This window comes from Neofelis nebulosa, chromosome 1 (assembly GCF_028018385.1).
Source record: "Neofelis nebulosa isolate mNeoNeb1 chromosome 1, mNeoNeb1.pri, whole genome shotgun sequence".
Taxonomy (NCBI): domain Eukaryota; kingdom Metazoa; phylum Chordata; class Mammalia; order Carnivora; family Felidae; genus Neofelis; species Neofelis nebulosa.
In genome coordinates this window covers 86,709,280-86,723,293 of record NC_080782.1, presented here as the reverse complement: position 1 = coordinate 86,723,293, position 14,014 = coordinate 86,709,280, and the positions used below count along the sequence as shown (strand labels likewise).

The window sequence follows — 14,014 nt, the reverse complement described above, 5'->3', positions numbered from 1 at the left end:
AAGTTAAGATGTATCAGCGGATCCATGGGGGTCTGTGATGTCTTTTGGTTGGTCACCTGTGGGAAAGCTGAAGCTGTTCACACTGGGCTGCCACTTCAGCAGTGAGTCAGGAACACTTCATCCTCCTGTGGCAGGGATAGAGGGGGTGACTGCAAAGCAAATAACCAGTCAGAGCAATGTCGCATACTCTTTTTTAACTCAGTGGCTCTTGATAAATAAGAGTTTATGATAAAAGCATCAAGTTGTGGAGATGGCAGCAGCGATGTGAATTGCTGGTAATTAGACTGACAGAGTACAAATGGGTTTGTGCCCTTGGATGTGAATGTACCCCCAGGATAATGTTTCTCAGTGTGCATTTCTCAGACTGTCTGCTTCACCTGAAAATTCTGATTCCTCGGCTCTGCCTACAGAGATTCTGACTCCTCAGGTCTGAGGTGGGCCATGAAGGTCAGTGCTCTGAACCAGCCCTCAGAGGAGTCTAATGCAAATTGAAGTTTGAAACGTATGCACTTAAAAGGAAAAAAAATCTCTTCCTATCAGTCAATATAACTAAATTGTTAACAGGAATAAAACTATAATGATTACATGTTCAGAAGTATGAAATATGTATCATACGCTGAGCCACAGTGTAGAACAAATTTATTTTATTGAAGTATTTGTAATCAGCTCTACCAAATATATGCTGGGTTTTCCATATTTATTAGAAGAAGTAAGCCACATACAGAGACTTAGTAAAGAACCTGGCCTGCAAGGAAAAGAAAAACCTTTTCTGCGGGACTCTCTCCTTTCCCTCCTGACCTTGACTGCTTTAAGAGATTGATATCCTGCAGGAAGTCCCAGGTGGGCTTCCTGGAATGCAATTTCATACTCTGCCAGCTCTTCCTGTCCTTAAATACTTGCTAATTGAAGCTCCAGACAGCTGGAGTAGCCAGCAGAGCTTCACAAACAGGTCCCTCTGCTGTCCCAGGACCTGGACAGAGATGCCACAGGAGGTGCCATCAGTAAACTGGATATGGGAGGTTTACATAGCAGCGTAGTAGAATGAAGTTTTTGGCAGAGTCTCAAGAGAGGTGTTGAAAGAACAAGTGGAGATTTATGTTGCTCAGTCTCTTGACCTCAGATAGTGTTTGCGTTGGGTTCGTAGGTGTGAATTGCCCTTCTAAAAAGTAGCAGACACTCTTAAACTTGCCTTAAATCAGCTAAGAGAAAAAATGCACCGTAGCGTCATACAGAAAACTTGAGAAATGAATTTTAAATCCTTTTATGAAATTGTCACGTTGAGATTCCTTTCCAAGACAGTGTCCTGAAACACACTGAAAGCAATTCAGTAAAAATCCCCACACTTTATGAGGCAAAATACGATTACTCAGAATTCATGCTGATACAGATGACAAACCCACTGCAAACTGGCATGGTGTAAGCCTTAAAGATTATGTAATGTAATTGTCTGTGAATGAGTGGCTTCAGGCATTGTGAATCCAAGGGTTCAGATGTCACTGCATGCTGACTTTCACCATGGAGGGGTGGAGTCCTTGTCACAGCGATTGTCTTTCAGTCATCGCACCACTGCAGGGTGCTTCCTTCAGGGTGACAGAGTGATGGCTCCTGGCTTCAGGCTCTCATCCTTTCAGCCTAGCGATCCAGATGGAAGCGATTTTTTCCTTTCAAGAGTTCCCCCAAAAAGTCCTAAATGAGAGTTTCATTAGCCTCATGGAGTCAAGAGAACAGCTTATCTCTGTGAATAGAGTAGCAGATAACATTGATTTCCCAGGTAAGGGTCCATCCTTAGAGCAGTGAAGAGTGAGGTCAGCTATGATAGTAAGAAAGTAGTATGTAAAAATCTATATGAATGCAGTCCTAGGGTTACGAAACGTAGGGGAATTAGTTGAGATCTTTCTGACATCCACCCTTTTTTTTTTTTTTTTTTAGTTTATTTATTTGAGAGAAACAGAGCATGAGTGGAGAGGGGCAGAGAGAGAGGGACAGAGAGAATCTCAAGCAGGATCCTCACAGTCAGTGCACAGTGCCCGCCACAGTACTCAAACTCAAGAAACTGTGAGCTCACGGCCTGAGCCAAAATCAAGAGTAGGATGCTTAACTGGCTGATCCACCCAGGTGCCCCTGACATCCATCCTTAGGACTGCTGTCTACTTTGATCTGGCATAGATGACCCTTCTTAGCTAGAACACTTTTAATCATCTCTTCTGGCCTTAAACTATTTGATAAATATGTCACACTTCAGTGCAAAATGAAACCAACTTGAAGATTGCTCTTTTGCACCCTTGGCTAATGGTAACAGATGTGGTGGCTTGCGTGTTGCTGTGCCATTAATTTACTTAGGTTCTTTCTCTGAATGGAAATTAGAAATGATGCCATTAGGTCTCCATTTTTTGCATTGGAATCTGATGATTATGAACTGCTTTATTCTTTTAATTATACAATTCCTGGGATTCTCAGTGATAGATGTCACTGAAATAAAATAATTATTGGTAAAAATGCCACATTGCCTTTAAAAAGGTAAATATTTTGGGATGCCTGGGTGGCTTAATTGGTTGAGCATCTGACTTCAGCTCAGGTCATGATCTCACAGTTTGTGGGTTCAAGCCTCACATGGGGATCTGTGCTGACAGCTCGGAGCCTGGAGCCTGCTTCTCATTCTATGCCTCCCTCTCTCTCTCCGCCTCTCCCCTGCTTGTGCTCTCTCTCTCTCTCTCTCTCTCTCTCAAAAATAAATAAACAAAACGAAAAAGTGATAAAAGGGTAAATATTTGTAGTTCTTTACATTTTAACTCTTCAGATTTGCATAACTAAATACATATGGAAAGAAATCTAATTCTTCTCTGTCAGAGAATTTTCTCATTCATTTGGCTAGGCATTTCCTACTCTGTACCTCTCCCATTCCCTGGTTTCTGATACTTTCTCCTTGTATAATTACCATTTAAGCAGGTGGAACTTTAAAATTCTTTTCAAATAATTGGACCTATCTAAGCCTTGGTGATCGATATAGGTCATATTTAAGAAAAGTTGAGAGAAAATATGATAATGTTTCTAACTATATTGCTTATAGTTATGGGAGGATGGCTGATTTCTTCCCCCTAGATTGCATATGATGCTACTATCTGTTTAATGTTAGCTGGTTTATGTTATTTCTGGGCAGGTTCCAGTAATCGTTCTTGTCAGGCTGCCATGGGTGTGTGCTTTTGTAAGCTGGCCTTGATCCCAAAGAGTGGGACCCAGAATCCAACATGTGTCCAGTTCCATTCTCAGCCCTCTAAACTATGCAGCTTTCTTAGTACTGGCATATTTACTGGCCTTCATTATCTAATCAGCTGGTCACAGAGAAAAGAGCTTGTTAAATAGCTTCCATTTATATGTGACTTTCCACTTTGGTAACTACTTTCATGTACATTATCCTACTTGATTCTCAAATAGATGAGGTATCATTATCCTAAGTTTTCAGGTAAAGACTGGAGCTTTTAAAGACCTTTAGTGATTTGTGCCAAGTTACATGAGTAAAAAATGACAGAATCAGGGCTTTGACTCTGGACTGAGTCTGTGTTCTTTCCATCTTGCCACTGCCTGGAACCCATTCTGGCATTTGCAGACTGTGAGACAGAGCAAGGCATGTGTGAAAGACCAGCTGCCATTGCGTATGTCACTCGGGAAGTCTGCAAGGCTGAGAAATGGGCGGACATTTTAGTTGGAAGGCAGAGGGGCTTGATAGCAATTGAGACACTGAGAAGACACTGGGGAGGAAGAATGAACCGGTAGGAGACATTATAAAGGACACTTACACCTACTGAATGTTACTGCCTTGACATCTAAATCTCTGAGATATTATTTAAGAGCTACTCATTTTGGGGACAAGTTAGTTCTTGTACTACCTGTATCATAATTCAAATAAGAGAAATCTTTTCATTAAAGGTCACTTGATTTGGAATACACAGTATTTCCTCAAGCGTATTTATTCTCAGTTTACTAGTTTATAAATGAGAATTTGCTTTATCATTTAAGTCCTTTGTATATATTTTCAAAATTGTAATATAAATTTAAAACAAATATTTCCCTACAGAAAGAGACAGAAATTAGTGGTTTAAGTCCATTAATTATTGTTGGGACTTTGAATTGCAAAAGAAAATATTTTATCTAACGTGATTTTTGTCTTATTTCAAGAATGTCAATTACAACTGTCACAACTGATATTTTTGAAGGGCTCTGATGCAAAATGGCATAAACCTGTCCGTTTCATTCATCATTATGTAAGATATGACTTGAATCCTAACTGAAGCCTACTGTCTTCCTCTTGATGGTATTATTTTTCTCTCAATTTTCTCACGATGTTGTATTTACAAAGTGAAGTCCATAAAATCCAATTTGAGTGGCTGGAAGCAGATCAAATGGTTTAATGAACTCAGCTTTATTTATATTAGGTGGGGAAATCAAAGCCAAGACTAATAATTTCTGTGCCCATGAAAGAATCAGGGACCTAATTAAGCCCACAAGAGAAGCAGGTGAGAGACTGCTTATCTTCCACATTTCCTGTATGAAATAGTCCTACCTCATCTCACTAGCTTTCATGTGAGTCTTTACCAAGGAAGTGCAAAACAGAGGTAAGCGTAAATCACACTGGCTTTCCTGAAAGAATGGCACCAAGTAGATAAAGTGCGGTTGCACTCCCAGATCATTACATCTGTGTGGCACAGATTCATAGTCACCCTTGTCCTGGCTTTTTGGAAGAGACCAGCCAGTTCCAAATTGTCTTGTAAAAGAAGGGTAGTGTTTGGTAGTAGGCGTGCTCTCATCTGCACCTGGAGGAGCTGGAACACTGATTGTAGATGCTTTATGTGAGCAATGATGTATATCCAGGGAAAAGCCAGTGAAGGTTATTTTTCAAATGACTGCCTACTCATGAGAGTGGTTCAGCACCATGATTAGGGTGCTCTGCAGTCAGAAAAAATGGCAACTGAAGGTATGAATATAGTGAAGGATTCTAATCATGCAAGCAGTTGATAGCTGAATTGTAATTCAAAACATTTTGAAATTGACCCCCCAAAAAATGGAATGGTTCATACAATAATCACAAGGATTCTAAAATCATGCAAGCAGTTGATATTGCCTACAACTCAAAATATTTTCAAATTGACCCCCCCTAAAAATCGAATGGTTCATACGGTAATCACAGTTCTCAAAACAGTTCCATCTTGAACTAGTTAAAATGGCATAATCATCTTTCTCCTAGCCTTATCTGCCTGATTCAACCATAGCAGATGCTATCTGCTCTATAGATCATGCAATCTAGGCTCTCTGATACAGATACTTAGGAGTAGAGATTACAGCCAAGTTCAGCATAATGTTTCCGCTAAAACTAGATTTAAGCTTAGGTACTCTCAGCTGCTTGTAGAATGTCTAAGGAGCCAGATGGGAAGAACCACTAATATTATCATCTGGGAGAGTTGAATAGTTGAGCTACAAAAAATTTCTGTGACTCCTAAGAACTTTCCTCTCTCTCTCTCTCTCTCTCTCTCTCTCTCTCTCTCTCTCTGTCTGTCTCTCTCAGCCATGAAAATAGGACAAGGGAAAAAAAATTGATTCAGAGGCTCAGTAGAGAGTACCCCTGTACTTTAACATTTAGGGAAAGGAAAACCTCTAACTTTTCTAAGTCCTGGATACATTTGGGTTCTTATTTGTGTAACCCCTGTAATCAAGGCTAAATACAGACAGCTGAGTTTGACTTGGCCTGGGTTTTCTTGAAATGGCTAACATCCATTTATAGGCTCATAAATCCTTCAAGTGTTTCCACTGTGTGGGTTTATGGAACCCCACCCTCGCTTATGAGTAACTAGAATAGGGTCACAGATAAGCTCGATTACTTGTGGGGAGAATTTTAGGAGTAGATGAATATAGTAATTTAGTTTGCTTAATGTGAGGACTGAATTTGTTCCAACAGGTTTACAAGTTATAGTTTCAGCATGAAGCATTCTGTGTTGCTATTTTAAGGTGTTACATTAAAAGGAGACAAAAGAGCTAAAAATTACTAAATTTAGGTGTGAAATCCTGGGACTTTTGAAAGGAAATTGGGGGTCCTATGGATATTTCTATAATTTTTAAGCTCCCTGTTGTCTCGGGTCTTACTTCCTTTTTGTGTGAGTTAAAATAGAAATGATTTCTTTTTCCCTATTGAAGATCCTTCAGATAAACTAAGACCTAGTGATTTTAGAGGGGGATTGATCCTTAAACAGAAACTCTTATTTATAAGCAAACTTACATGTTACAGTTTTACAGTTAATAAGCCAGTGTTTAAATATTAAAAACGCTCTTGTGATGAAAAACTATGTAGGGGGTGGGTGGCTAAACTATGAGATTATTGCAAGCATTTACATGTTCTGAGCCTTTAGATTAACCTGCAGCTCTTCCTGGACAGAAGAGAGGGTGGGACACCTGAGCCCAGGTTAAAAGTGTGATAGTCTGAAGAAGTGATAAAAGTGAGTTGATAAAGACGTTAATGGGAAACAAGGACCTGATACCAGAAATAGAATTGTTGTTATATATTCAGATTAAAAAGGTGTATGTTTTCTCTCCTGATCTTTTGTTTAATTTCTGAGCTAGGGTTAATTTTTCTGGACATTTCAGGGTTTAGTTGCTGGAATAGTAAGTGAAACACACTTGGAAATGCTTTCTGATATCTGGTATAGAAACATAAATCATATTCCTACCCATGGTTTCTATCTCATAATCCCAAAGGGATCCTGGGCCACACCCAAGCTCCAGGGGTGACTTGATGGCCAGAGGCCACTCTGACTTTCAACAGATTGCAGTGAGGGAGCTACTCTTCTAGGTACAAATTCTTGACCCAGAAACAGGTCATTGAATGGTTTAGCACCAGGTTCTCCATGAATGTGCCTTGTATCTTGGGCTAGGAGGCAGTCCTGTCTCCAACCGTGTCCTGTTTTCTGGGATGAGGGGGTCTCTGCACTGGACCCCTATTCCAACAGCGGGGCCAATAGGGGACCCACTATGTGAGGCCAACCAAGGGCTTCCCCACGCTCCTGTATCCTCCTGCCTGGGAAGGATTCTGAATTAGAGTCGTTCAGTCCCACTCTTGCAGAGGGTAACTTCAGCGCATTGGCCCCTCAGCCAAGCACACACACCAGCGGAAAGCTGTGTAAACCTAGTACAGCTGCCCTCCCTCCAGTTTCTCCTTCCGTGGCTTCAGTCCACCATGGTCCACCCCAGTGTAGAAACAGATGATCCTCCTTCTGACATATCATCAGGTTACTAGTAGCCTAACCCTAGATCGCAATGCCTCCATCACGGAGACCTCACTCCCCAACCTATCAAGTAGGCACTTCATCATCTCATATCATCACAGGAAGAAGAGTGAAAACAGTATAACAAGATATTTTGAGAAAGAGAGTGACCACATTCACATAACTTTTATTATAGTATATTGTTATAATTGTTCTATTTTGTTGTTAGTTATTGTTAATCTTTCACTGTGCCAAATTTGTAAATTAAGCTTTATCCGAGGTATGTATGTGTAGGAAAAACCATAGTATATTTAGGGTTTGGTACTGTCCATGGTTTCAAGCACCCACTGGAGGTCTTGAACTGTATCCCCATGGATAAGGGCAGACTGCTGTACTGATGCATAGGCCCAATCCTAACCCAGTTTCTGCACCTAGGACCAAGGGCCCAAGCATGAGGATGTTCCAAAAACTCCCCAGCTGATTCTCACATGCAGCCAGAGAATTCCTCTTCTCTAGACACTCAAGCCTGTAGCATCACTTTGTCTTAGCTGTTTAGTCTCTTGTTGATCTTAGCCGTTTCTTCCTTCGTGCTCCTAGCCTTGTCTAGCGTATGATGATTTTGAGACAGAGAAGAATGGCAATGAAACAGAAGGTTTGAGTACTTTCAGTCTAGTTGAAGAAAGGAAGTCCATGTTAATAATACCCTGTTTTAGAAAGGGAAGCGATCTCTGTATTCCTTGAATTATTTTAGTAGATTAATAAGCCCTAACTCTACTCTCCTTACTCTACCAACATTTAGAGTTTGAGAACATTATTTTGTTTACAGCCTCTATACATCAGCACTGATTTATTTCTCTCCTGAGATTTAACTAAAAGTAACTCAGTTACGTACAGTTTTTTTAAAAAAACTTTAAATGTTTTTATTTTATTTTGGGGAGAGACAGAGTGGGGGGGGAGGGGCAGAGAGAGAGGGAGACACAGAATCTGAAGCAGGCTCGAGGCTCCCAGCTGCCAGCCTAGAGCCTGATGTGGGGCTCAAACCCACGAACCGCAAGATCATTATCTGAGCCAAAGTCAGATTCTTAACCATTTGAGTCACCCAGGCGCCCCAGTTACACACAATTTTTAGAAACTGTTCAATTTTTAGAAACTGAACAACTACACAAAATGATTAAAAGATACAAAATAAAATTCTTAATCCCTAGAAAATGCCTCTGAATGTGTGCACATTTCAAAATAAGAGGAACGAGGTCCCACTAAAACTTTTCTTTTTTAGTTTAAAAAAAAAAGTCAGTTTGTTCTCAAAGACACAAACTACAGCATGGACATTTCCATGGTGTTTAGAATGCTGCTTATTGCATAATGGGCTAAAGAGGGTAAGTCTTTCCTTTCAATAGAAAGCATGCCCTTTAAATTTTTTGCCAGGCTAAGTGACAGATGAGACAATTTACATCCACTAAAATTTCAGAAACTTGATACAGTAGCCTTGGCAACAAAATTCTACCAAATGAAAAGCATCAAATTGCACAGAATGGTGTGCACAGCCAGTGGGTCTCCACGTCAACTTCCCTGGGAATTGTGCCAAGATAAATGGCTTTAAAGTTTCCATTGCTGCTTCTGAATTATAAACTGCAGCTTTTTGAGCTCTTATTAGACTAGGAAAGTTGATTGCCTATTGCAAGCTTGTCTGACCTACCTGGCAAACTTGAGACCATCCCCAACCCATCAGAGTAAAAGACCTGCTACACATTTAATTACAGTATCCCTCCTGTCCTGCGTCATTCTCCTTCTCCTCTCTGGAGCATTCCCTTGCTCTTCTGTTTTTCCATTTGCTCCTTCTTCTGGGCATAGTCTCCTTCCCCATGCAGACCTCAACTAACTTGCTTAAAAATCACACAGTTAGTCAGGAACAAAATCAGGAGCTTGCATATTGCAAAACAAAGTTGCCTAGGGGCACAAGGAAGACTTTGAGGCCATGTCTTACCTAAGTCTGATAATGAATCATTTTAATACCAGTTATCAAAAGGGACACATAAGTACGTTTTAAAAGAACTTGGGATTGATTTACAATAAAAAATGTAGTGTAATTGATTTAATGTGTCACCTTTGTGGACATGTAGTTGGAACAGTGGATATGATTACTTTCGAATACAATCTTTTTTCTGTAGTTAGAGTCATCAAGGAAGGGCAGGCTCTCAAATAAGATGGCTGTTCTAGCTGATTTCTTAAGAGGGCCATGGGCAAAAGAGAGCCAGTAGTGCATCCTTTCTGCCACGCCTTGGTACACCTTCAGAATGGCAACCTGCAAACCAGGATCCTCACCAGTCAGCAACTACATAGACCCGGATTCTCATTTCCATAATGGGCCTTTGCATGTATTCCAGTTATCTCCATTGATAGCCCAGATGGGGAGCTGAAATGACCCTGTTTTAGTGGTGTTGTTCGGCTGCAGTTGGTACAGGAAATCTGGATATACTGTTAAAACATAAGGCTGGGGTGCCTGGGTGACTCAATCACTTAAGCATCTGACTCTTGATTTTGGCTCAGGTCAAGATCTCACAGGTCATGAGTTTGAGCCCGGTGTCCAGCTCTGTGCTGACAGAGTGAAGCCTCCTTGGAATTCTCTTTTCCTCTCTCTCTGCCCCTCATCTGCTTGTGCTTTCTCTCTCCCTCTCTCTCTTTCTCTCTCTCTCTCTCTCTCTGTCTCTCAAAATAAATAAATAAAAACTTTAAAAATAAATAAATTAAAAAATAAAGCATAGTGCATTGAAAAGCTTGGCAGGCTAGCTTCAATGCATGAAAGCTCTTCAGTTCTCAACAGGACAGAGGTGACAATTTTGAAGAATTGGGCACATTATTTTGATGAGTGATAACCAAAGAAATGCCATCTAATAATAATTATTAATTTAAATATTAATTAAATATAATAATTATGTGCTTAGTACAAAGCGCTGCTGTGAAGTGCATACGATTATTATCATCTCCATTTTAGAAATGAGAAAACTGAGGCACAAAGTACCTACGTAAAATTTGCATGCGTAACACAGCCAGCATGTGGCTTAGCTGGGATGCGAACCTGCTTTAAGGCATGGCCCTCACAAACAAGATTACATGTTTGCAAATGCTTTACAGCAGACTAGGTGTGATACCAGCAAATGAAATGTATTTTATTGGAGCAGGGCATAAAACAATGGCCTTTAAAAAATAAAACAGCCAAAGATCATAAAACCACTTTGGTGCTTTGTAAATATTAACCAAACTACTATTTTTAAATCCGGCAATTTAATTATTAAATAATACCGTTCCCTCTCTTGGTACAATGCCTTTTCCCTGTATTTCAACATAAAGCCCTGGAAAATGGAAAAATTCAAGATTAAACCTCTGTGTTTGATATTGAGGAGTAGAAGGAAATAAGTATACATTACTGGTATACAGTATACAATTTGTATTGGCGTCTCCTTGGATTTCAGTTAATAGAGGGAATGTTTTTAGTGTTGAAGCTCTTCTTAAGGAGGTTTAATAGCACTTTGAACATGAAAATTCCTGAACTCATAGGCAGCCATCTGTGCTGTGAGTGGATTTTAGGGGGATGCCAGAAACACCTGGTAGGTGGGGGATGGGAACACTGAAGGCCTCAGTTAAAATGCCTAATCTATCAATAAGAATAAATGTTTTCATAAAAACAAGTTAACCTCAGCTCTTACAGCATGAAGGTAGGATCAAAAGCCCACAGACTAGGAAACTATTCCTTTCTCTGCCATTAATGAACTGTCTAACTAGAGGAAAGGAACACTCTCAGTTCTTCATTTTCCAAACCATAAAATAATTAATGGACTAAATAATGGTTGCTAACCTCTTTGATAATCTAATAAAGCTCAGAACTCACTCTCTTGAGAAATGTGCAGGCATAAATTCATTGAAATTCTTGAGCCCCTAAGCCTCATCATAGAACCCAGGTTAAAAACATAGATTAAATCTCACATTCTTTGCAATGCCTCCTTTGGTGATTCTGTTAATTTGTAATGCTGGCAAGTTGAGATATGGTAGGTGGATTTCCTTGTTCAGGAGCAAGGCAAGGCCTGCCCAGAATATGCAAAGATACGGTACCTGTATGAGAAAGGGGGTGAAGAAGGTTATTGGGTTAGTTGGAACAGGAGCTCGGTGGAAGAGGGAAGTTCCTGGTGTGAAAAGACTCTGCTCTGTGCTGAGGACAGACACAGTGACTTGCCAGGAGGGGACAACAAGGATTTTAAGTTTGTTCTCCTGCTCTAGTATATTGTGCTTTATGCATTGGTCCAGGCCATCTAATCAGGATCTCATTAAGGAAAAGCTTAGCATTGTTTGGTTCTCTTTCCCACAGCAGAGCTAAAAGTAAACAGTGGCCAAAGATAAACAAGGAACACTGCTTTTTCCTGTGTTGTACAATAGTAAGTCTAATTTATTGACAATATTGTTGCTGTGGCAAATACTGAATCTTACAAAGAACTTTTTAAAGAGCCTGCTGGTTTCTAAGCTTAATCAAGACAGCCTACTGTCTTTTGTCATTAATAGAATTTGTTTTCTAAATCAGGATTTCTTAAATAACAGTGTGCATGTGTGCCGGAAGACCAAGAGACTCACTTGCTACTCAAATCCAGGGTTTTATTTTGTTTTTATTTTGTTTTGTTTTGAACTCTCTAAACCAGTGAATGGCTGCATATCAACTTTTCTCTGCTTTTGTTTCTTGTAAAAAGTAGAAAGACAGATGTATTAATAAAGATCAGCATTGTACCTCCCTGCTTCTGAATCTGTTTTGAGGCTGTATGGATCATGGTGTGGGGAAGGATTTCTACCCAGATCCTTGACACTATGAACAACTCCACTCTTCCTCCTCTCCCTCATACCTCATAATCCACATAAAGCTAGATGGAGAACTTACCCCACAGAACCTAGAGTTCTAAACAGAGTCAAGGCCAGCCTACATTACAGTCCTAGTTTTTGTAAGAAAATTGTACTTACCAAGGTCTGCTTCACCATTCTTTCTTGATTGATTGCTTATTTACTTGTGGCTATCTTTCCAAAAGATTTTAAATTGACTTTAATATCCTTAAAGTTGGTTTTAGTATCCTTTTATTTTTCATTTTGTTCGTCTGACCCAGTCTACATCCTGCCCCTAACCTTATTTTCCCAGTAATAAGGTCTACGTGTACATGACCAGACTTATCTAACACATCGGATGTATCCTAATCATCTGCTGATGCCTTGCCCTGCCCCATTGTTAAGACTTCTCTGTCATCAAGGACCAATCTCTTAAAGCACAACCTGTTCCAGGCTTATGTCACTGAACATGACTGAGCCAAAGTCCAACAAGTGAAAACATTAGATTTTTTCCTTAGTTTTTTTTTCTCAAAAGAAAAATATACCATAAGCACAGTGCAACTCCCCTTCCTACTCCTCCATATTATAAAGGTTAGTGTGTATCCTTTCCATCCATGTTTTTATACCCTTCACAAGCCACAGAGTATTAATTTCTGTAAATGTACCTACCCTTCCACAATTTGCTTATTTAATCAACATGTTTATTGTTGCTAATGGTTATTCCAGCTTGATACTTACTTATACCTTTGGTTCACTGATTTAAACTGTTCTTCTGTATGCACAGGTATGAATATGAATATAATGTTATTTATTTCTCCCATTTGTTAGCTATCAAGAGATAGACATGTAGATTTCGCCTAATTCTTCTTGTTAGAAACAGTGGTCCAGTGAACATATTTGCATATGCGTGTGTACAAAAATTTCTCTGGAACATATAACTAGAAATAAAACTGTTGAACTTCATGTAGACACATCTTAAACAGTAGTCATTAACAAATTGCTCTTGAAAACGGTTGCTGCAATTTGTACTATGTGAGACGTGTAGGAGCATATCTCCATAGCTGTGCCAACACTTAGTGCCTTGTCCTTGCAGATTATTGTCCATTTTTCTAATAGATTGATAGTCTTTTTCTTATTGATTTGTGGGAGTTTATATAACTTTTTTCATGATAGTGACAATTTTTCAATTAAATGTGTTGCAAATTATAAGCTTCTAGTTTGTCCTGCCTTTTGAGTTTTATGTATCAGATGAAGTATTCAAGTTGCTGTAGTCATATTAACCAAATTTTTCCTTTAACGTTTACATTTCAGTACCTTGCATAAGAAAAAAATCTATCCCAACATCATAATCTCTTACATGGTGTTTTAAAATGTTTGAACTTTCACTTTTTCCATTTAGATGTTTTATTCATCTGAAATGTATTTTCATTGATAGTGTCAAGTAGGGATCTATTTTTTTAAAAAATAGTAACATATTGTGTCAATACCGTCTATTGAGTAATGTATTCTTCCCCTATTTATGTGTCATATACTAAAATTCCATTCGCGTGTGAGTAGTCTTTTCCTTCTGTTCCATTTGCTTATTTCTATACTAAGACCATAATTGTTTAATTGCTATTTTTCTCCTTTAATCTGTTAATGATGACATTATATTGATAGGTATCCTCATGTAAAGCGATCTTTGATGTACTTGGATAAACAATACTTTGTTTTAGTCCACTCCTAGATTCAAATTGCTAATATTTAATTTAGTTTTTTTTTTTCCATGCATATCCATAAGCAAGATTGGTTTGTACTGATTGTTTTCATACATTTCTGGTCTTCTGGGATCCAAATTATAGTATCATCAGAAAATGAGGTTGAGAACTTTCTATTTTATGATATAATTTGTATAAGATGGAGTTATCTTT

The 14,014-nt window shown here is 39.1% G+C and overlaps 1 protein-coding gene and 1 long non-coding RNA gene across 6 annotated transcripts in view; one reads left to right on the top strand and one right to left on the bottom strand.

The window, feature by feature from the left end:
* Positions 1-14,014, top strand: part of ADGRV1 (adhesion G protein-coupled receptor V1) — a 563,532-nt gene that overhangs the window by 400,291 nt on the left and 149,227 nt on the right. The gene's annotated exons all lie outside the window — the stretch shown is intronic.
* LOC131510255 (uncharacterized) lies at positions 623-12,431 on the bottom strand. Its single transcript, XR_009260965.1, has 2 exons — positions 12,246-12,431; positions 623-1,735 (listed from the first exon to the last, which is right to left on the bottom strand). It is a non-coding gene; the product is annotated as an uncharacterized LOC131510255 (long non-coding RNA).